The sequence below is a fragment of the Zophobas morio genome, unplaced genomic scaffold (genome assembly GCF_036711695.1).
Source record: "Zophobas morio isolate AGI-343-1 ecotype UQ-CSIRO unplaced genomic scaffold, CSIRO_AGI_Zmor_V1 ptg000023l, whole genome shotgun sequence".
NCBI lineage: Eukaryota > Metazoa > Arthropoda > Insecta > Coleoptera > Tenebrionidae > Zophobas > Zophobas morio.
Window position 1 is genome coordinate 9,495,521 of NW_026972128.1, and position 22,202 is coordinate 9,517,722.

Here is a 22,202-nt window from a genome sequence, read left to right on the forward strand (position 1 = left end):
TTGTACCACCGTGATATTAATCTCCACCCAAAACTACTTCACCTTTAATACATAGTAAAACAATAAAATTATTTCTAAAAATCTTGGCACTTTTAAAAATACCACTTTGTATTAAGAGATAAAAATACTGCAGGAAGTAAAGTTATCAACATTAATTCTAGGTCAATTAACAGGAAAGTGAAAAATTTACGGAACCGTGAAAAATTTAGAGAGCCAAACTTTTATTATTTACTGTATTAAAAGTACAAACTCGACCCACTTTCATGGGCCGTTTGTCGACATAAGCGAATAATTATAGTTATCACACGGGAGTTGTTTCTAAATTCTTAGAACTTGTTTTCCAATATTTTATGTGTTCACTTCCGCTATAATTTTTGTTATTTAAATAAAGCGATATAGCTGGAATGTTGTACTTACTTCGTCGATATAATAGTTTCTTCACCTAATTGTGATTAATTTTCTGACGTTAACGTCGTTAATATTTCTAATTATTTTTTTTTTTAAGAAACGCTACATGGTGGTCTATTATTTGGTCACGTGTCTGCGTGTCTCACTGATTATTATTATTAAAAAAATATAAAGTTTAAAAATTGGGTTTAGGGTATAGTATAGAATATGAAGTCGCAAGATATGAAAAAATACACATTTGGTGAAATTTGGTTCTACTTAAGTAATATCTTTCTTAGCGGGGAGTTAAAAGTTTAATAACATTCTTTTGTTTGCAGCTTAATATTTTTTTATTACTTATAATCACAAAACAGAATTTGTACAACAAAAAATTATTATTTTAATATGATCACGATCATGGGTGTTACTTTAAATAGATTCAATATTAAGTAAGTATGTAAGTATATAAATTTACGAAAATTACAGATTCAGTTTACAAAGATGTGTTTAGCATACTTATGGAATATTTCACCACAAAGTAAATACATTTTTTTAAATAACTTGTAAAATCAAAAAAATGTGAAGGAAGATTCCTGGTTAATAAAGGTACAGAAAACTATGTACCTTACTTAATATTGTTGGTTAAAATATTCCGAATTACAGGATAATTACTTCACTATAAACGTCTCGAGAATGTTGTTTACTCAAATTTCACCAGCACAATAACCAAATAAATCAAATAACTTTCATACCTCGACTTAACTAATCAATTACCTGAATGTTTTCAGACAAAGTCGTGGAATTATTTTCCTGTCTTCTCTTCACTAAAAAGGTCAATTGAACAGTTTACTAAGTGAATTTAATATCAGCACACAAAAACCTAATACATACTTTTAAATCTTATCCGCCAAAAAAGCTGATAAGAGTACGGCGTGTTTTGCTTGTTATTTTTCAATGTGAGACGTTTTGATCTCGTTGTGCTTCCACTCGGTCGGATCCCATAAGAGTAGTGCGTCTTTGATAAAGTATAAAATACCATTTACAGAGCATCCTGAATTTCATGTGACTCCAAAGTTTTTGAGTTAGTGTGTACTTTCCTGATCCCAGTAAGTGTGGACCACAAAATGGGTTCAACCCTCTCATCGTGCTTTAAGCAGATTCGTTATGCGGTATGCTATCGAAGTTAGATCGATAAAACACGTGTGTTTATTTAGGGGACAATGTCCTGTCACTAGTCACACTACAGTTTGAGATTATTCCTGAGTCAGAAGCTCTTCACTGCGTTTTTCGTCAAGTCCCTCTATAAAAGGTCCTGACCGGGGTAGGTTGATGGTTCTCAATTTTTGGCTTTTGTTTTCACGGTGCACTGTTAAATTTAACTATATAGTAACAACTGTTTTAGTAATTGTTTCCACGAAAAGTACGTTCAGTTAAAGTTAAGAAGAACAAAGTACCGTGAGAGCTGAGACACAATTAATATTATTGCTTACATTTGCTTAGAGGAATGTTTATTTTCTACACAGTTCCACATTCATGACAACTGTGTTTTATTGTGGGTTAAATTTTAAGATTTTAAATACCTTAAAGCACACGATATGTCACGTAATCACGCTGAAACGTGTAATTTGCTACGCCTTTGTTGGCAAGGTGAATACACGTTCCAAAATCATGTAAAACTTGTATCCCGTCATATACACTTCAAATGTAATTAATTTTTAAACATTTCATTACTTTTGTTTCCACATTCTAATCAAGTCACTGCCATAAGCAGGTTTTGCTGGCGATTACTGAACTAATGTAAGTTAGTTAATACTTTTACTGAAAAGTAATGAAACCCATATTTTGTTTTATTTTCTGGTGATTAAAACTCACCAAAAAGCATGTTCTGAGCAAAATTAACACGAAAAAATATCTGTATAATTAATACATTGTGTTAACCGTGGGGTGTATGCTTTATATTTCATACGCAGATAAAACTGCAGCTACTTTATTTCTGCACTCGTTGCATCCTAAAAAAAATAAAAAAAGAAAGAGGGGTAATGAAGCAAGGCAATAAAAGCATCCATAGCAGGAGCGATTAAAGTGCGTCTAAATGGAAGTGTATTTTTCTTTTTTGTTAACGTTGAGCCAGTTTGCATTAAGTATAATAAATTTATTGTTCAAAAGTTGTAACCACATAACCAAATAATACTTATTTTTATATTAAAACTACTTTTTAAGTGAGTAGTTAAAGCATTGGTAAGTACTTAGTTACTTAACTAATCTATTTAAATTTCAAAATTTAACCAACAATCAAAATATGTTTAAGCATTCCCTATTAAGAATGTGACATCCTCTCAAAGTTTTTCGTACTTGTGGTTCATGAATTCGCTTTGAGGTGTTCCCAGAGCCGTCAAAATTTTTGTAAAATATCAAAAACAACTTTTAATACTATCATATAAGCGGAGCCCACGCAAATATATACAATAACGCAGTGATTTCCGTGGACAACGAGAACGTTGCGGGTTGGATTCTCTCATGGGTCTTTTTTCTTCAAGTTTTATCATTTTTCAAAAAAGCGGGGTTTGTTGGACTGCCGAAATGACGTTCGAATACTTTTTTCTGAGTGATGTAAGTCACATATATGTACTATACCGGGTGTCTGAAAAAAAAAATCCTTCCCATATTTTAAAATTGGTTCTTTTGCTACGTTTCATAACTAAACAATATATTCATTATTACAATAACTAGTATTAAAACTTTTAGTTAATATTTCTCTCGCCCATTACCATGTTTAATTAGTTCAGTTAAAAATGTAAAGATATGGTTGTGTTGTTTTTGCAATAATCTTATAAAATTCCATTTGACAAATGTTTGCCTGATATAAAGTGAAGGTACAAATCAGCAAAAATTGAGTAAGCAGTTAAAAATGTTTGACGTACCAAATATTGTCAAAGTTTGCAAAACCCTACGCTTAAAATGTTCGCAGGTAATTTTAGATTCCCTGTTGTTTTATTTTCGGATAAATTTACAGGAATCTTCTGTTTTTTTGCTGGATGAACTTATAAAAATCTTTTGAGCTTTAAGTATTTTATTTTTCACGAATTTGAAAAAGTCTTCAGTGCGGCAGTGTTTTTTTTTTATTCGGGACACTTTTGGGTACCCATGCTGTATTATTTTGGGGGCCCATAGACTTTTTTGTTAATTATTTAAAACAATTTTGCGGGACTTTGGTGTTATATTTTTAGAAAATTCTGACCTGACCGGTTTTTGAGTTAATTTTGGGGGCTCTGTTTTTTTTTTTTTTTTTGAAAAATTTAAAACAATCTTGAGGTTCTAGGTATTCATGTTTGGAAAGAACTTGAAAGTGTTTTGGAACCTCTAGCGTTTTTTCTTATAATAATTTAATTAAATTTCTTAGAGGAAACGTCATTTGCTAAAATCAGTCTTATCTTAGCAGAAATTAGCTACGCCCGCCCTCTGATTTTCTTAGAAAATATGTCATTTGCCAAAATCAGTCTTAACAGGTACTAGTACCATCCACAAGCCCTTTCTTTTCTTAGAGGGTATGTTATTTGCCAAAATCCGTCTTATTTAAGCAGATACTAGCCCCGCCCACCCACCCTTTTGGGGGCTCTGTTTTTTTTTTTTTTTTTTGAAAAATTTAAAACAATCTTGAGGTTCTAGGTATTCATGTTTGGAAAGAACTTGAAAGTGTTTTGGAACCTCTAGCGTTTTTTCTTATAATAATTTAATTAAATTTCTTAGAGGAAACGTCATTTGCTAAAATCAGTCTTATCTTAGCAGAAATTAGCTACGCCCGCCCTCTGATTTTCTTAGAAAATATGTCATTTGCCAAAATCAGTCTTAACAGGTACTAGTACCATCCACAAGCCCTTTCTTTTCTTAGAGGGTATGTTATTTGCCAAAATCCGTCTTATTTAAGCAGATACTAGCCCCGCCCACCCACCCTTTATTTTCTTAGAGGGTATGCCATTTGCCAAAATTAGTTTAATCTAAGCAGTTACTAGCCCCGCCCGCCCGCCCTCTCTTTTCTTAGAGGGTATCTCATTTGCAAAAATCAGTCTTATCTTAGCAGCTATTAGCCCCGCCCACCCACCCTCTCTTTTCTTAGAGAATATGTTATTTGCCAAAATCAGTTTTATCTTAGTAAGTACTGATAACTAATTTTTAAAAAAATGATCAAAATTTGGAAACATTACGAGCTTATTTATTTATATGTACAAGGTAGGAATTTTGAACATCTTGTTTAATGTCTAATTGGTTATGTTTTAATGGATTTTTCTTTTGTTGGTTTTGTTTTTGTTTATAATTTATAAATATTTTATTATATGTTTTTTTATTAATGAAAAATTTATTAATGAAAAACAACAGCTTGTTTTATTAATAATAATGGATGTCGATTAATGACTACCGGTTGCTATTGTACTAAAAAAAATTAAAGGTGGATTTCAGTCACCATCGTTACTAAGAAATCACAAAGTAAGCCGGGGGTATTATATATATTATACTTATATAAAATTACGTTTTTTTGCTAATCTACATCACAAAGAATTTTTTTTATTATTTTTTTGGGACTCCCGAGACCCCCGTCCATAACATACTGAGTTAATCCGCCATTTTCAAGACACCCGGTATAACGTTTAATAAGATGTGCGAATGGTATTTTGTGCAAATGGCCATTATTTTATGCTGAAAAATAAAAAATTTCAAAAAAATTTTGCTGCTAAAGACTTACGCTATAGATCAGTACTATAGTGCTAAGGTCAGTCGCCATTTTTGACTCTTGCGAGGTATTCAATACATTTTCAAGATGTAAATTCTTCATTATTAACAAACTTATAAAATTTTGAATGTAATCTGTCCACAAGTTTTTTTATAATAACATAAGGGCAGCTTTTTTTTAAGTTATGCATATATATTTTTTTAATTTTGGTAAAATGTTTCAACACGTGTATTTAAAAATCAGTATCTCAATTATTTGTATAAATTTCGGAGTGCGGTTGTTACCACTCTTTTGAGCCCACAAAACCCTAAAAACCATAGTAGAAATATGTTTTATCTGTAATTTCTGTAGTTTTCATTCAAGATGACATTACGGTGGTTATGAATTTTGTTATACAGTTCAAGGCTTAGACAAATTGCCACCTCTGTTAAACAGTGAAGTAGATCTGGATGATATGGTTTGTTATTATTAAATGATGTACTGGAGTGCCTAAATATAAGTGTGTGGGTGTCAATATTTTTATAGTAGTACTGTTTAAAGTTATCTACATAGAACTCGCACCTGAAGCCAAACGTTCAAACAGATTCGATGTCTTAGAAAAAAAGATCTCGATGAGGATAGGATTCGAATTTACAAAGGCAGAGCTCTAATTCAATGTATTATCTACACGGTCACCAGGTACATACGTGCGTAAGGCAGATATCGGCTACGGAAAAATGTTTTCAAAGTAAATGTTATATTAATAAAAATCAACGGATTCATAAACCACTATACACAAGTATATTATTTTATAAAATTTAAATAATAGCACAATTTTGAGGTCACGTCATTGCATTGTTGATTAGATAAATTTTGGTTAGCGTTTTACTAACTACAGATCTTCCTAATTCCTCTCTAATAAAAAACGACATAGAAGGCAGACATAAGGAAATGGGAGAACTATTTTTTCGTACTCTAGTGGTGATGAAACGTCGAGAAAATACGTAACTAGCCGTTTGCCGGGTGGACTCTGTTACAACATAGCTTCTTAGCTTACGCTCGACCAGATATAAAACCCAAATATAGAATTATGTTTTAATATAGCATTAAAAACGAAGAACTTGGATATTTAGGTTCAGCTTCACATCCAATTTTCTTTATTTAAATTTCTCTTTAGTGCTTTTTCAGTGGATCTATTTATAGCAATTATTAAGTCAACAGTTTGGAACTAAAATTTATTTTTAAGTTGTTAATACATAATGCAGTAAAGTGTGCCTCAGTAAAGCTATTAAAATTTTTAGGTTTTTTAGTAAACAGCTTTCTGTTTTATTTTATTTTCTTTAAATGCACTGAACGTTGACATGTTCCACATCAAAATATATATTTTGATTTTCTTAGTACAATGTTAGAAAGCATTGTAATATGACCTATCGGGCGAATGGCCATTTTCATGTTTTCTCGACGTTTTATGAGTGTGAATCCATTGATTTCCTGTTTCCGTCTGTCTGTCGCCTGTTCGCTACATACCTCTAGCGCGTGTCGTCTGTGTCATTTTTTATTAGATAGATAATAATCTTTGAAACCATTGAACGAACTGTTGTTAAATAGGTATTTTAGGTCTATGGTAAAATGCTAACCAAAAATGGTTTGATCATCCTCATCCACAATGTGCTCAGGTCACCTCAAAATGTTGGCATAGTAAATGTTATTTAAATTTTATAACCAAATAGAAAAATATATAGAATTATTTAGTTCTTTTAAATCTGATGAAACAGTTTGTAAAACGAATAATAACATTTTCTCTATTGCTGCTACAACCAGTAGTTTGTGATATAAAATCGACAAATAAAATTGTGTCCAATCATTGAAATGTAATTAAATTTCTAAATGTCTGCATCAACTTTAAATGGAGTAATTTTTTGCACAGTGCTTCCACTGCACTAATCTCTAAAAAATTTCCTTCAAATGCAAATTACGTAGTTAAGTTTGAATAGTCAGATTCAACCAAGTCTGCAGGATATAGGTATCTAACTAAACCTCGGAATTAAACGAGAGTCAAGTCAAGAGGATCGATAAAACGAAATGCGATTACTTTAGATTACATCACCTGGAATTGTGATGTAATTAATTGGAATGATTTCATTTAGTTCGCAACGTGTATAACTTGCGTACAAAGTTATTACGTCTAAATTTCGACGTGTTTAGGGCATGGAGTGCACGATAAGATTTGTATGTCAGCACTGGGAGCAATTTAATTATCATCAATTTCACATCGAAAACGACTTGATGAAAAGATCTATCGTTATCGTTTACTTTTCTTATTTTCCTTCATGTCCTGATATGTTCGAAGCGGGGGAAACGGATTTGAAACTTGCGTCATTTAGAGGCAATTTCCAAGTTTCGCAAGAAGGCCTGCAGTTGACGTTAACTGCTGAGAAAACCAAACCTCTTCAGGTGCTAGAGAGTGACATTAATTCAATTTAAAGGGAAGAACAAAAAGGCATCATGTTGGTAACTTTGCCTTAATTAATGCTAATAGGGTCATTTGGGGCGGTTACATAGGACTGCATACTGCATAGGCTAATAATGCTGAACATTGTTGTGTAATTGAGACGTGAATTCCGCTTTTAGTAATTAATGAAATTGTTACCGGGAATGTAACAAAATAATTGAAGGTTGCTATTTGGATAATTTAGTTTTCGGAAAAATGTGTAATAAATCATATTAGCAGAATTAATCTTCATTAAACGTTGCAGTAATTTCGGTAAAGTTTTATCGATAAAGCTTCCGTAAGGCTTTATAAAGCCGTAACGAACGGTTATATCAAATTTGTGGACGTCAGCCATTTGCAAAATTAAAAAAGTTTTTATTTCACTCAAAATAATAAATTTGCCACCCGTCTCTGTAGTGAAAAAGATTTTTATTGAACGTAAAAGAAATAAAATAAAGTAGAATTACAATGCGGCCTGCGAGTGACGTCAGGAAAAATGTTGTTGTGTTTACGTATGTCACGATGGAAACTACGTGAATTTTTTTCCTGAAACTTGCAGCGAATTTTAAACGAAAATTGTGTCGCTATGATCATTTTATTTTTACATTTTCAGGAGATGATTTAATTTTCGTTTTCGAAACGTTAACTGAATGCTGTATTGGAGTCAGTTCAAAGATGTATATTTCAGAAATTTTTTATCTTTCGCAGTTCATAGAATACAAACACTCAAGTTTCCTAGATTCTCTAAAACTAACCTGAAAGTGGTAAGGTGCTAAACATAACGTATCTTTTCGTTTTTATCCTTCTACTGTCTACGAATTTGTGGAACACTTGTGCTGTTTAGGTTAAATCACCCAAAGGAAAAATAAATATATATTTCTTTAATGCGATACTTTATGTTTAACGAATTATTAAATTTTAACACTGACAAATTTTATAAAAATACTTTACTACGCGGAATACAATATTTTTATTTATTATTTTTAAAAAATTCGCTGTGACGTTCGAGGCGCTACACCAACTGTGTTATAAACTGATGATTTTGAAACGGCTGAAGTAATTATCATCAATCACAGCTAAGAACATCAACTAACATCAAGACATAAGCATTTAATTCCAGTTGCGAAATTTTTCGAAAGTTTTAGACCTACATTTCTTTGTGAACATTTTATTTATCATTATTTTCTAGTAACAATTGGGTTAAAAAATAAAGATGTTTAACAGTCGTTTTGGCGCACTCACTCAAGAACTGCACTCACTGATTTCTCCATTAAGAACATTGTTGTTTTCTCATTAAATATTACATCAGACTGTGAGATAATTGAATTTATTAGTATCAACCCAATGAAACACGGTAACGCGACGAAGTACTGAGTAATTTACAGCTGAGATCATCAACCATATTAAGACTAATGGAGTGTTGCTAGAGATATAAGACTTAATGGTACCTTTATTACATGAACTTTTAAAAAGTATTAGTCCTTGCGGAGTTTTTTAATTCGAGTTAAAAGATAAGATACATTTTAAGAAAAATAAGCCTATAAATAAAGTTATAAGAAAAGATAAAGTCAAATACTGACACAGTACAATCATATTATATACCTTTAAAAGTTTTATTTTTGCTTAGTAAGACTGAGAAATCGATTTTTATTTTTATTCTCATTTCCGAATAATACAAGTTAGGAGGGTATTGTATTATATTATAAACATTAACTAAAATTAATTAACGTACCTTACAAAAAGTTTGAATAAATAAGGAATATTTAACACAATTTTAACGAAAGAAATTATAAAAAGTATCAACAGTTATATCAACAGTTAATCAGAAATCGGTTACTAAAACATCTACTAAATTTTTATCTTCACGGTAGCATTGGTTTATTGCTTAAATAAATAATTGAAGAATAAATACTATGGTTTTGCACTTTGTATCTTTACATATTCAAATACAATTTCGCAAAAGATAATAGCAGGGTTTTCATTTTATAGATACTACAATATCCGGACAGAATTCCCCAACTATTCCTGTAATTGTCAAATATGATACTGATGCCCTAGAAATTAAGTGTACTTCAAAGTATAACAACGCGATTCAGTATTGATGAAAGAATTCTAAACAGTATGAAGCGTATTAAATTAAAGCTATCGTTTCCAGAGTGAAGAAGATACGTAATTATCCCAGCGCATCCACCAAATTTGTGTTGATAAAATATGATTTACTTGCTATATTTACTCAAAAGGAAATGGTTTTTCTCAAGTTAGGGGTGGTCATATGAAACGAATTTAAATATGAAATTGAGTGTAATGTAAACAATTTTAAAAATTCTCTTTTAAGTAAAGTTGGATGATTTTTTTGGCGTATTTTCCAGTATATAAGTATATGTCTAGTGGCTCACTGAGAAGTCATTTATTTGATAGTGGGCGCAAATGGTGTATGTATGGTGGAACATTGGTCCCAATGGTATTGTGCTGTCGGAATTAAAAGGAAATTAGTAGGCAATCAATAAAAATAAATAGATTAATATGTACAAAACATTCAGTTTTTAACCACGCCATTAAGGAATTCGTGCAAATAAAAGAGTATTAGTTTATATTACACAGTATAATTATAACATTACTGACTTACCCGAGCTTTAAGGAAATAAAAAGAAACGTTTCTGAAATAATCATGAAATGGAGTGAATAAAACAAATCATTGTTAAGTTGTTTCAAAGAAAAATTGAAAAATTTCAAAGTCAAAATAGACCAGTTTTAGACAGCGTTTTTCTATATTTTAAAAAAGTTTTTGATAGACAGCCAGATGATTACGGGAAACACATATTTTTCTTTTTATAAACTACAGTCCTTAAAATGTTGCTTAACTACGAAAATTATTTCGAAAAATAAATGCTCTCGATATTTCAGTTTACTTTTAGCTGGATTCTTGTAAATTGGTACATTTTATAAGATAAAGTTCTTTCTTTTTTCCTCGTCTTTATTAAAGATGTTTCAATTTTTGATATTATTATATTTTACTATTTGGAACTTTCAAGTTGACAATCTACACTATATGTCCAAATTATTTTTGAAAATGAGATACATTTGTGAACAATATTTCCTTTTTGTTCAGAATTTTTTACCTAGTCAGCATGGACATCGTAAAATTTTTTTAGGGAATGGACTAAAATTTAATTAATTAAGTTAAAAGCAAAACGGGCTGAATGTAATTTTGAGCGAGCTGTCATTATAATTTAAATTTTCGAAATAATGGAATCGATCTTGATTTGTAGCAAAAAAAAGAAAAAACTAATTGAACGAAAATAAACTAAACAATTAACAAATATAATAATAAACAAAACCAAGGTAAATTCGTAAACCACAAGTACAAAAGTATAATATTATTTCATAAAATTTAGTAATGTTAATTACGCAATATACTGAGCGAAAGTCATCAAATTGTTCATGGGGATATTAACCAAATTCTGGTTTACTATCTACATGACATTCCTAATATACGTACAAAATTTGATAACAATCTGTCAATCGTTTCTTGGGTTACTCTCGGGAAATAAAAGTATATGAAAAGAGGGACTAAAATTTTCTTCCTATAAACTCTTAAATACAGAAACCACATGATTACTATGTTAGGAGAATACTGTAATAGGATCTAACGGTTAATTATATATTTCATTGCATTTGAAAAAGAACGCCTCCCTTCGTATTCGTAAATTTTGCGCGACATATACATATATGTAATATGGTTCTATACTTCTAATATGTTAATTTAATTCGCTATTATTCGTTAATTCGAAGATTATCTATGTAAGGTTTGGAAAAAAAAACAATTTTTTTTACAAAATTTTAGAGTTTAATTTAGAAATTATAAATTTGATAACTTTAGAAGTTTTGTACACGTTTTAGATTATCGTGAAAGTAGTAAAGCGATAATTAAAATTCATTTGTTCGTTCCTTGCAGCAATTGAATAACGTCATCTCAAAATTTCGCTAAGTAAATTTTACTAAAAAGAATTTTTGGTGGAAAATGCTTTGTCTGTGCTTTAATAATACATCCATATTTTTTTATTATTTATATTAATTGTTGACACAAATTTTAAACTTTCATCTAGCTGTTTTCCGTTAATAAAAAAAAAATGATTGAAGGTTAATTCGATAGAACTTTCCTCGCTCCTGTAGTACAATAAAACATATCCAGCTTCAGGGTCATGAAACGTCGAGAAAATATGAAATTAGCAAGTCGCCAAGTGATAGAATTTGGAAAACTTGCATACTTATTGAAATAAAATAAACTTGATTTATTTTTTTAAAGAATCCTGCAAAGCTGAATTCGCAGATCCTTAGTTAATGATAACAATGTACAACAGAATTTTATTAATTCTTCAGACTGTGTGTTCTGTTCGTGATATTAGTCAGTCGGTCCTTTATTGATTCAGACGGTTTAGTTAAGACTGTAATTAAAATTTTGAGTTCTGTAAAGAAATGATAACCAAATAACACTTTATTCATCAGTCTCGAGCTTTTTCATAAGCCCTTTTTAAGCACAGCACTTTTTTCTTAAAAATAATCCGACTTATTGTGCAAAAGCGGGCACCTCGCAAGCTTGATATTGTTGAGGCTTAACAATTCAATTTCGTGGTTGTTTTTATTCAATCTCCCACAGTATTGTTAACGTGCGCTCTTTGAGAATGCCGATTTAAGACAACTTCCGACTGTCCCAACTTTATAATTATTGCGTACGTGAGGCAATACCTTCGAAAGATGATAGGCCAGCCGAGAATTTGTTGTTATTTGATAACCAACGATAATCCTGTAAAACACGCTTCCTTGTTCCTGCAGGCATGCGCACGTTATCCTTGTATAAGTGTCACGATGCATCCAGTTCGAGTTCAGTGTATGCGGGACAGCCTAAGAAGTCGGCGCGGCGGCGTGAAAACCTTTCAAAAGAACCATTCGCAAAGTTTTGAAAAATTTTGGTAAACAACTCAATGTGAACCTACTTTCGCAAAGACGCTTTTTTTTCTTTTTTGTTCACAAATTGGCTTATCATTTTTTTCGTGCGCACTATTTTAACCATGCAGCATGATTATCGGACTTTTATTACGTTTCCTTGTAGAGCGCTAACAATTGTTTAAAACGAAGTTCTACACAGTGTTTGAGGTAAAGAAGTGTTCCAGAAATGTTGAGAGAAAGTTCATCGTTGTTCAGACTGGGTAATAAAGACTTATTTGTGTCGGCGACATTGTTCAAAAACTTTGTTTCTTTTTTGCCGTTTTCAGATAGATAGTTTTTGCCGTTTATTTTGCTTGCGTTTTTCCATAGCGAAGTTGTCGAGCGCACGTCTCAGAAGTGTAATTATTAAAGCCTTCCCAGTTTGCTGTTTTCTCGCTCAAAATGTTTGGAACTTCTCCAGGAGGAGTTGCGAGGTGTTTAAGTAGATTGGGTCAAGCTGAAACGCTCCCTACGTAGTGCATAGCATATATTTGGGGTATCTGTTAATTGCATCTTTGAGAATGCTTCTATTAAAAAAATGATTTCCCTTATGGATCACCTCTAATACCCATGAGCGCTTTCCGTTTCAATTTAATCATTTTTTTGAAAGCGGCACATTTTTTCAATTACTAACACAGTTCTCTCATTAACCTGTCGGTTTAATCAATAACAAAGTATTTTGTATCGTTTGGGGTGTTTCTATTACATTTTATTTAATTGGAAAATGGTAATGGTTTCGCAGCAAAACAAGAGCGAGTTTTGAGATTTAAATGCTGCTCGTACATTTACAAGGGAAATTTTATCTGAGTGACTCTTAGCTTGAGGTACTTAAAATTCAAATAAGGAGGTTGGAAATCAGGAAATTTGATTGTTGCCTTTGAGAACTAGGTTCGGATTTAGCTATTGAGATTCAAAGAACGGGAATCGAAGCGGACTTTTCTCCATATGATATTCTCCCACTCAATTGAACTCTTACGAACACGATTAAAATATATTTTGTGGATTGGAATAAAGGCAATAATGGCATAAACACATTCAATTTTAATATAATTTACCACAGTTTTTTTGACGTTCGTACTTGATAATTTTTAAATGTTGCACATTATTGTTCCCCGTTATAATTCATAGTCGTATTGAATTGCTACTTGTGACATAATGATATGATTACAAAGGTATAGTGTCTAATATATTAAGCCGCGATATAACCTGCAATATGATAAATTTATATTAACTGATAACAATAATACCAAGCATAAACAACACTGTTCTAATAATATCTCTCGTTACAGTTTTTTGTTAATCAATAGCCTTGGTAAATGATTTACTAGCACAAAATAAGTAGTTTGCGCACAAAACATTTCATGGATGTTAACAACGCAATGACAAAAGTATCACAAAAAATCAACAAATAATCCATAAATAACAAGATCTTGTTTGTATAAATTGTCATTTCTGGAAAAAATATTTACCCGTCTTATTATTCACAAAGTCAGTAATGCGTACTTGACCGATATTAGATCGAATTAACCATTTATTTATTCATCGGTCATAATCTTTATTTGCTAAATTATAACCCCTGCTTTTATTAACAACAATAAAACTCCGTCAATTCCTGTGCGACGATTGCAACGTGATGTTGCAAATAACTTACATTTAAACTTTTTTATTGTGTATATTTATTCTTCGGATCGATATAGGATACAAGTTGCAGACAAAACAGCAATTTTTTATAAGAAGAAAGTAAACGATATTTTTCATTTCGGGTCTTCCGAGTGAAAGCGACGTAATAACGGCCATTTATTCACCACGGTGTTTTATTAAAAATCAATGAATTAAAAGAGAAAAATAACGAGAGACGTGAACATAGTCCAGGAGGGTGAAGCGTGTCGGGCAATGGAAGTATTCCAGAACGTTTAGTCCAAAAAGCTCATCGCATGGGACGGAATTTGCAATGACGCGTTTCCCCCAGTACAGACCCGTTAGGCATACAATCAACGTTGTCGTGCTTTCTGAGTCAGGCTAAGCGTGCAGCGCGTCCTGAATAGTCGCGATTTAGATTTAGGACGAGAGATTCTCTCGTAGAGATTGTTGTTAGCAATGTTATATCGTGGACCGGAGGCTTCTGTGTATTATGCTTAAGATGGTTTCAAGATGCGCAAAATTTCAGTTTTATATTTATAAGAACAACAAAAATACATGAATTAAATTCATCACAAAATGTTTTTAGTTATGAAATTCTTTTAAAGGAGCAAAAAGATGTGAAGCTCTCCCGTGATTACGTCCCCTTGGAAAATTAAGAAAGTCTGATAAATCTATAGGCATTTCAGAAGCACAGGGGACCGACATGAAAATATTCGTAAATTGTACAAGGGGTTATAAATATATATATAAAGCCGCACCTGGAGCGGGAATATAATTTTAGGATATAAATTAACACAAAGCCTTTTGTAAAAAAATATCAAATCGACTGTGGATTGGGTTATCCGGAGAGATGAACATCTTTAAATGATTTTTTACTCGTCGAGCGTAAGCCACCTATTTGATAAATTGCCTATTTTATGTCTTCTTGATCAAACATATGATAGGTAATTGCAAAATTTTGCGAAGTAATTCTATGCACGGATTTTCTTTTTACATTTCTGTCTTTTAGAACTACTTATACGGGATGTTTCAATAAACCTCCTTATCTCATTTTCTTCAAAGTTTAAAGTACGAAAAATAGGTGTCGTGTCTGACTGTCTCGATTTTCATTAAACATATAATTTTGAAACTACCGTACGGATTGTTGTCAAATTTAATAATATGTTACGAATACATACTCTTATACTTGCGGTTTATGAATCCGCCTTAATTTTTAAGTCTAATCTTCTAAATTGAATTGTACTTCAATGGCCAGGGAAGTTCTGTCGAAATAACTTTAGACCAATTCTATTTATGTGTCACAAAATTGTGTTCAATAACGCAAGAAATACTTACGAGTAATCAGCAAAACTGACATTCCAGAGATTTGTGGAATTATACACGTGCTCATATTTGGAGGTGACGCTTTAGATAACTTGAAATGCCAACAATAACCCAGAACTTATTGCTTGATTTGGAGGTTGATTGACGACTCATTAACCTCGTATTTTCCATCAAATAATCATGTTGCCGCTGACATTATAAATATTTCCAACACAGACTGCATCAGTTTTAGTTATCAAATTATCGATCCGTTTAGAACACCGTGTGAAACTGTTTAAAAAATTTATATTTATATTTGTACAGTATTATTTTAGAATGAATTTTGTTGTAGTAGTTGAAAAGAGACGAGAAATGTTTCGGTGTTGTGGGGATAATAGTGTGTTTGATCTAAGATATAATTATATTTATAAACTGATAACACACTTTTTAGTCTCTCTCGCTGTTTTTGGTGTTATCAAATGTTATTAATACAGTGTTTTTTAAAATTCGTAGTCTTCCGGTGTTAATTTTTAACTAAAAGTTCTTTGAAAATGTATATAATGTCTTCTAATATCATTGTCCAAACAAACTAAAAGTTAACACTAGTTAGAACAGTAAATGCGGTTTAATTTCTGAGGAGCAGTGTATGTTTAATTAAAATTTTACAGTTATTTTCTCACATTGTGCTTATTTTCGAACCTAGAAAGCGCTCTTGCAGTAATTTCAAAACTTCGCCTTTTTATTACATTACCCTTAAATAACTAAAATCGTATCGGTTAATTTATAAAATATTTGATCATAATTTCGATAGCATCATTTGAAATTTTATATTATTTCCTATAATCTAATTCCAGTGAAAAGTTTGCCTGTTTGTTGTTTTATGGCTGAATAATTTACTGTCGAATATGTTTCATATCGATTTCATATTTCACAGACGCGTTGTAAATTATTACTCCTACTACATTATGGATAAATTATGCCGGAAAAAGAAATAAAGATGTGTAGTACACTGTAGGGAACATTTCTGTGTCACAGAGTCGTAATTTAAACTTCAAAGTCTCTAGTTCTTAAAAACATTACAAGTAACTGGTCCTTTGTATGTAAATGTTCCAACTTTAATTAACAGATTATTATTTTTATTCAGTAAGTTTTTACGGAAACTAATTAAACTGAAAAGAACTACACAAGATTATTCTAATATAAATAAATCATGAACAATCAAATTCTGAAACGTCGATAAGAAATAAAGATAACAGTTTTTTTTTTCTGGCCAATCAATAGAAATAAAAATAAGTGGATTGATTTGGTAGTGTGGGCTAAATTATGACAATTTAGACAAGGTGCTATCAAATAGAAAAATAAAGTTTTAATGTCCTAAAGTGAAAAGTTAATGACAAAAAATATAGAGACAGTAATAAACTAGGGAAATAAAGTAATAGCCACTTTTGATGTTTCGTAGTTTGTACAATAAGAAAAAGTAGGTCTACCGTTATTGGTTTTTTTCATGTACCTATTTGTCTGTCTGGCTTTCCTGTGTCATCTTCATCTGTTGGCGTTTTGTTAGACAAGTAAATAATTGCTATACAAAATGTGCAAAATATATGTTTCTGTACTTAATCCATCTTAATTTTTTTAATTCAAAACGGTACCACAAGATTTTATAATTTAACTTGCAACAATGGGTACTTTAAATTTTGACATGCTTCAACGTCGTCTCGAAATTTTTCAAAGTCAATCGCATTTAGCTACTTTATCATGTCTATTTTTTTTTAATTTTTTGTACAGGGTATCTCAAAACATTCATGAATAAAGCAATATATTTTTCTGATTAAATCAAAAGCCGATTGTTTCATTTCCCCGGAAAGCATTGGCATTAACTGGTATAATAATTCACTCTATTTTTATTTAATTTACAGGGATAATCTAACAGAAAATAAAGTTGGGAGATTTAAAGTTTATAACTTATTTAAGAAACTGAAATTGTTTAAATAATTGTGCTTTAGAGGCGGGGGAAGTTCTGTCTAGACAACTTTCGACTAATTTTTACTTCCCGAGTGTAAGCTAAGGAAGTATTGTAACTGAGTCCATTGGGTGAATAGCTACTTTCGTGTATTCTCAACATTTCACGACCCGCAGAATAAGAAAGCATAGGTTTCTCGTTTAGTAGTATCTGTCTGTTTGCCGTCTATCGTCTAGCTCTGTCCGCGTCTGTGTCGATTTTTATTAGACACATACTTTTCTAAACTACCGGACTGATTGTTGTCAAATTGTAGATGATAAAACGTTGATCAAAATTTGTCTGATCATCCCCAGCAACGTTGACAATAGTAAATGTTATTTAAATTTTATAAGTAATATACCCCTTGATGTGTAATTTATAACTCCATTTTGAGTTATTACACTAGACATGGAGATTTTTGGAAAAAAAAAATCAAAATTGTGTCACTTTGTGCAATTTACCTCAGAAACTGTAAAACCGAAAGCTTTGAAATCTTGCAAACGGTTTGTGGTTATCATGAGGGGATGACGTCATCTCAAAAACTCACTAGAAAAATATGCGTATAATGCTTCTTCACCTGTACTTTAACAATCCACGTATATATTAATTTTAGCTCATAAGGGTTTCGAAGCTGTATATGTATGTTCGACTGTACTTTAGGGGCGAGGAAAGTTCTGTCGAAATAACCTTCCACCAATTTTTTTTATTAGTTAATCTTGCTTTATTTTTTATTTTTGCTATGTAAATGATTCTGGGTCAAATTTAGCGTTCACTGGCGTCCTATCTTTTGTACCAATGAATTGGCACCAAAGACTACTCGAAGTTTCTTTACGTGTTTGTTATTTATTAGTGTCATTTATTTTGTTTTTTCGCGCTTTATTAATGGGCGATATTACAACGATGAGAGATCCATTTAACATAGAGATATTTTGGATGTAAACATCATGCGATTTTGAAAGAAAAGAATGGAATTAACAACTTATTTTTATTATATATCTATACTAGCTGACCCCGTGAACTCCGTTTCACCTACAATTTAATTTTGAATCTGCAAAATCGAATGCTTTGAAATCTTGCAGATGTTTCAAACATATGATAAGCATAATAAATTTTTATTCAAAATATATTTACTTATCCCCTCCAAAAAATTGATGGCGTCAGCCCAAACTTTTGCCAAATGAATCCTATCTAAAATGTCCAAAATAGGATGAGACTATATTTGTGATTTATCATTCCATTCATATTTTTTAGTTTTGCTTATAGGGGGTGTCTCAAAAAAATTAATCACTGAGTCAATTTATTTTATTGATTGAATCAAGAATTGCAAAACTGAATTTTGAAATATTGCAGACGTTTTGAAGTTACTGTTTGACATTGTAGGTTTTCAATCAAAATATATCTGTTTATCAAGCCCAAAAACTTGAAGACATCATCTCAAGATTTTGCCGAATAAATCCTATCTAAAATGTGGAAAATATCATCAGTATATTTTCGTAATTTATCACTGCATTCATATTTTTTAGATTTGCTTTTACAGTGACTCAAAAAAATATATGGATCAGTCAATTTATTTTAGTGAATAACTCAAGAGTTGCAAAAATGAATACTTTGAGATCTTGCAGACGTTTTAAAGTTTTTGTAGGCATGGTAAATTGTTAAGAATATTTATTTATTCCCCCCAAAAAATTGATGGAATGGCTCACTCGATTTTCGCAGTTAATTTTGGGAATACAATACAGTTATTTTTAGTATTACACTGCACCAATCCAAGGTGGTATACCTACGTGTTGATAGTAAATGTTGATTAGGTCATCACAAAATTGTGTGAAGAAAAGACTCAACTCGAAAATGCTGAATATGTTTCATTATACTTTTGGTGCGAAGGAAGTTCTGTCGAAACAACGTTCGATCAATTTTTTGACAATGGTTGATATAAATAAAACTCAGTAGATGCTCATACTCGAAATACGAAGTATCTACTCGAATATCAAATCAAAATGTTTCTAGTTTTTTTAGATGATACTAATACTTCAGTAAGTAACAGTTGATGCTCAAGTAGCATCTCGATACAACAAAAAAGGACAACAATGACAGTGTTCAACCATCAAGGCAAAAATCGAGTCACCAAAATATAAGTTAGTATGGGGTAGACACCTTGAGATGGGAATCTCTATGGCCAGTGTTAGAAAAAACGCACTGCACAATTTATGCATAAATAAAAGTTAATTACATGAAAAGTTTTCGATATTCCTGCTCCTAATGTGTTTTTCAAACTGAATGCACCTTTTGACGACGTTCCACATTCATGAAAGTCACCATGTTTAGTTAAAATTCACTCTTACAACGATCCTACTGGTTTTCTAAGCTACTTTACAGACAGCTCAGTTATTTGCCACGCCGATGCTCATTTCTAGATTAAATGCTCACAAAACGCGTAGATGTTCAGTTTGTGGCCGGGGAGATACAATGTTTCCCAGTAGGTACTCAGTACATAGAGTAGATGTTCAAGTATATAAGAGTAATAATGAAGTAGGTACTTCGTACTTCGAATATAAGTATCTACTCAGTTTTATTCATACCACCCAATGTCTCGCTTCAATGTTTGACTATTATGTTGATTATGAGCACAACGCTGATCAACTTCCATAACCGTTTTTTTACGAAAAAACAAAGAACGATTTGAAATGCAATATACTTTTTACAATCGCACGATAGAATTAGTTTTGTATGACACGTCAGTTAGACGACAACCATTGAAATTAATTTGAAGTGGCGATTCCCATAAAAAATTTTTAGGATTTTTTGATTTTTTAGCTGTTCTTTTAAGTTTCCCCTATTTTTTTAATTTATAAACAATCCCCGTAATATAAAAATTTCTTCAAATCGGTCAAGCCGTTTTTGAGTCTTAGAGAGACTAATAGGAACACCAATTGATTTTTATTTTATAGATGGTTAATAAATGGGGGTTGGTGGTAGAAAGGTGAAAATTTAGGGTTATGTATATTTTTTGATGTCAAATCTTAGAAAAATAAAAATAAAAAAATTTGTCAAAAAAATAGACAAAAATTTTTTAGGGTGGGCCACCCTTATCATTTAGGGGTTTAAAAAATAGTTTACAACCTATTGTCAGACCTACCGAATAGACATACAAAATTTCATACAAATCGGTCTACCCATTTCGGAGAAGTTCGGTTACAAACATTGTGACGCGAGAATTTTATACATAATGCATTATTATTTTAGAACAAATTTCAGTACCATAAAAAAGGTTATACTGACTCGACCTTAAAAGATAGACATATGCTGTCGCGGACTTTTCTTTAGAACTTTTAGAGGGGAACAATTTCGTCATACATGATTTTTACGTAACTTTAACCGTTCAAGCAGCGTAAGCAACGGAAGCTGTCAAAGGAGGAATAATTTTCCCGTTTTTCCGAATTTTTCATTGCTACTTCGCTCCTAATGATCGTAGCGTGATTTTATATAGCCTATATGTAGATATGATACATGGACTATCCAACACAAAAAGATTTTTTGAATTTGAACCAGTAGTTTCTGAGATTAGCGTGTTCAAATAAACAACAGCTTCAGCTTTATTATATAAGTATAGATTATAGATATATTTTGAAATTATTTCACACTCTGAAAATTCTGCCAAAAGATTTTCTGTAACTACTGTTGTCTTTAATTATTGTTGAATCAGCAGTGTTTAACTTTGTTCACTATTTATAGATGGTGATATTTTTGGAAAATTAATCTAAATACTTGTAGGTCAATATTAATATAAAGACTGATAAGTGATAATTAAATTTATTCTATTAATATTCTGTTCTTCGTCAATCCACAAAACACTATATCGCTAAACGGAAAATTTTAGCATTGTATTGACAGTTTTAATATACCTACACCCCAAACATTCGTAAATTATTCATCTATGTATGTACTTGTGTAGATCGTTTAATCATTTTATAAAATATGATCATCGTAAAATAGATTGTAGGGTAAATGTGTCCAAGAGTACGCACTTAGTGTAAAACTGTCAATAACTTTTTAATTTTTTTGGATAGACAAATTTTATGATATGGGTTCGTTATATACATGTTTAGGGATCAGATATATTTAATTGTACGCCCCAACACCACTATATTTTAAGAGTAATTTCAATTTTTGTCAAGATGTGTAAATGCGCACTGTTAGACAGTTCATTGCACAAGAGTGCGCATTTGAACGCTTATGAGTACGCATTACATTTTATGAAAAAATATTTGTCTCTAAGGTGAAAATAAATGGGAATAAGTGACTACAGACTACACATAAAACGGGAGACCTATTTCTTCGTACTCTAGGGGTCTTGAAAAGACGAGAAAACGTAAAAATAGAGAGTCGGTCGACGGACTCGATTACAACACGCTCAGGAAGTAAAAATAAAAAAAAAATCACCATAACCACCACCCCACAACTCGAGAAGCAGTACAAAGTAGTAGAGTTAAATAATTCATTACCGTATGATATGTATCTCCAAGACTATTAGACTACGTATTGCAAGCAATGCGCACGCTTATACAATACCTCGCTGCGCACTCTTGTACATTTGTACACAACCTAATGTTTTCAAAGTTAAAAGCTTTTGATGGACAGAAAGTGTAAAACTGTTAGTGTATAACGACACCTTAAAAGTTACAACTAATGAA

The 22,202-nt window shown here is 31.5% G+C and overlaps 2 protein-coding genes across 9 annotated transcripts in view; one reads left to right on the forward strand and one right to left on the reverse strand.

The window, feature by feature from the left end:
* The window catches only part of LOC135134736 (ankyrin repeat and IBR domain-containing protein 1-like), a 56,150-nt gene that overhangs the window by 7,974 nt on the left and 25,974 nt on the right, over positions 1-22,202 (reverse strand). For 2 of the 6 annotated variants that reach the window (XM_064063539.1, XM_064063531.1), the window contains exons 1-2: positions 1,279-1,399; positions 1,162-1,211 (exon numbers count right to left, since the gene is read on the reverse strand). The exons of 3 other annotated variants lie outside the window; for them this stretch is intronic. The gene's annotated coding sequence lies outside the window, so the exon portion shown is untranslated. Of the gene's footprint in view, positions 1-1,161; positions 1,237-1,278; positions 1,400-22,202 lie in introns of those variants that run through there. One more of the 6 variants, XM_064063534.1, reaches the window with a different exon arrangement.
* The window catches only part of LOC135134737 (spermatogenesis-associated protein 31H1), a 127,841-nt gene continuing 107,056 nt past the window's right edge, over positions 1,418-22,202 (forward strand). Inside the window, exon 1 of one of the 3 annotated variants that reach the window (XM_064063544.1) lies at positions 1,418-1,493. The gene's annotated coding sequence lies outside the window, so the exon portion shown is untranslated. Of the gene's footprint in view, positions 1,494-12,461; positions 12,791-22,202 lie in introns of those variants that run through there. The other 2 variants (XM_064063542.1, XM_064063543.1) reach the window with 2 other exon arrangements.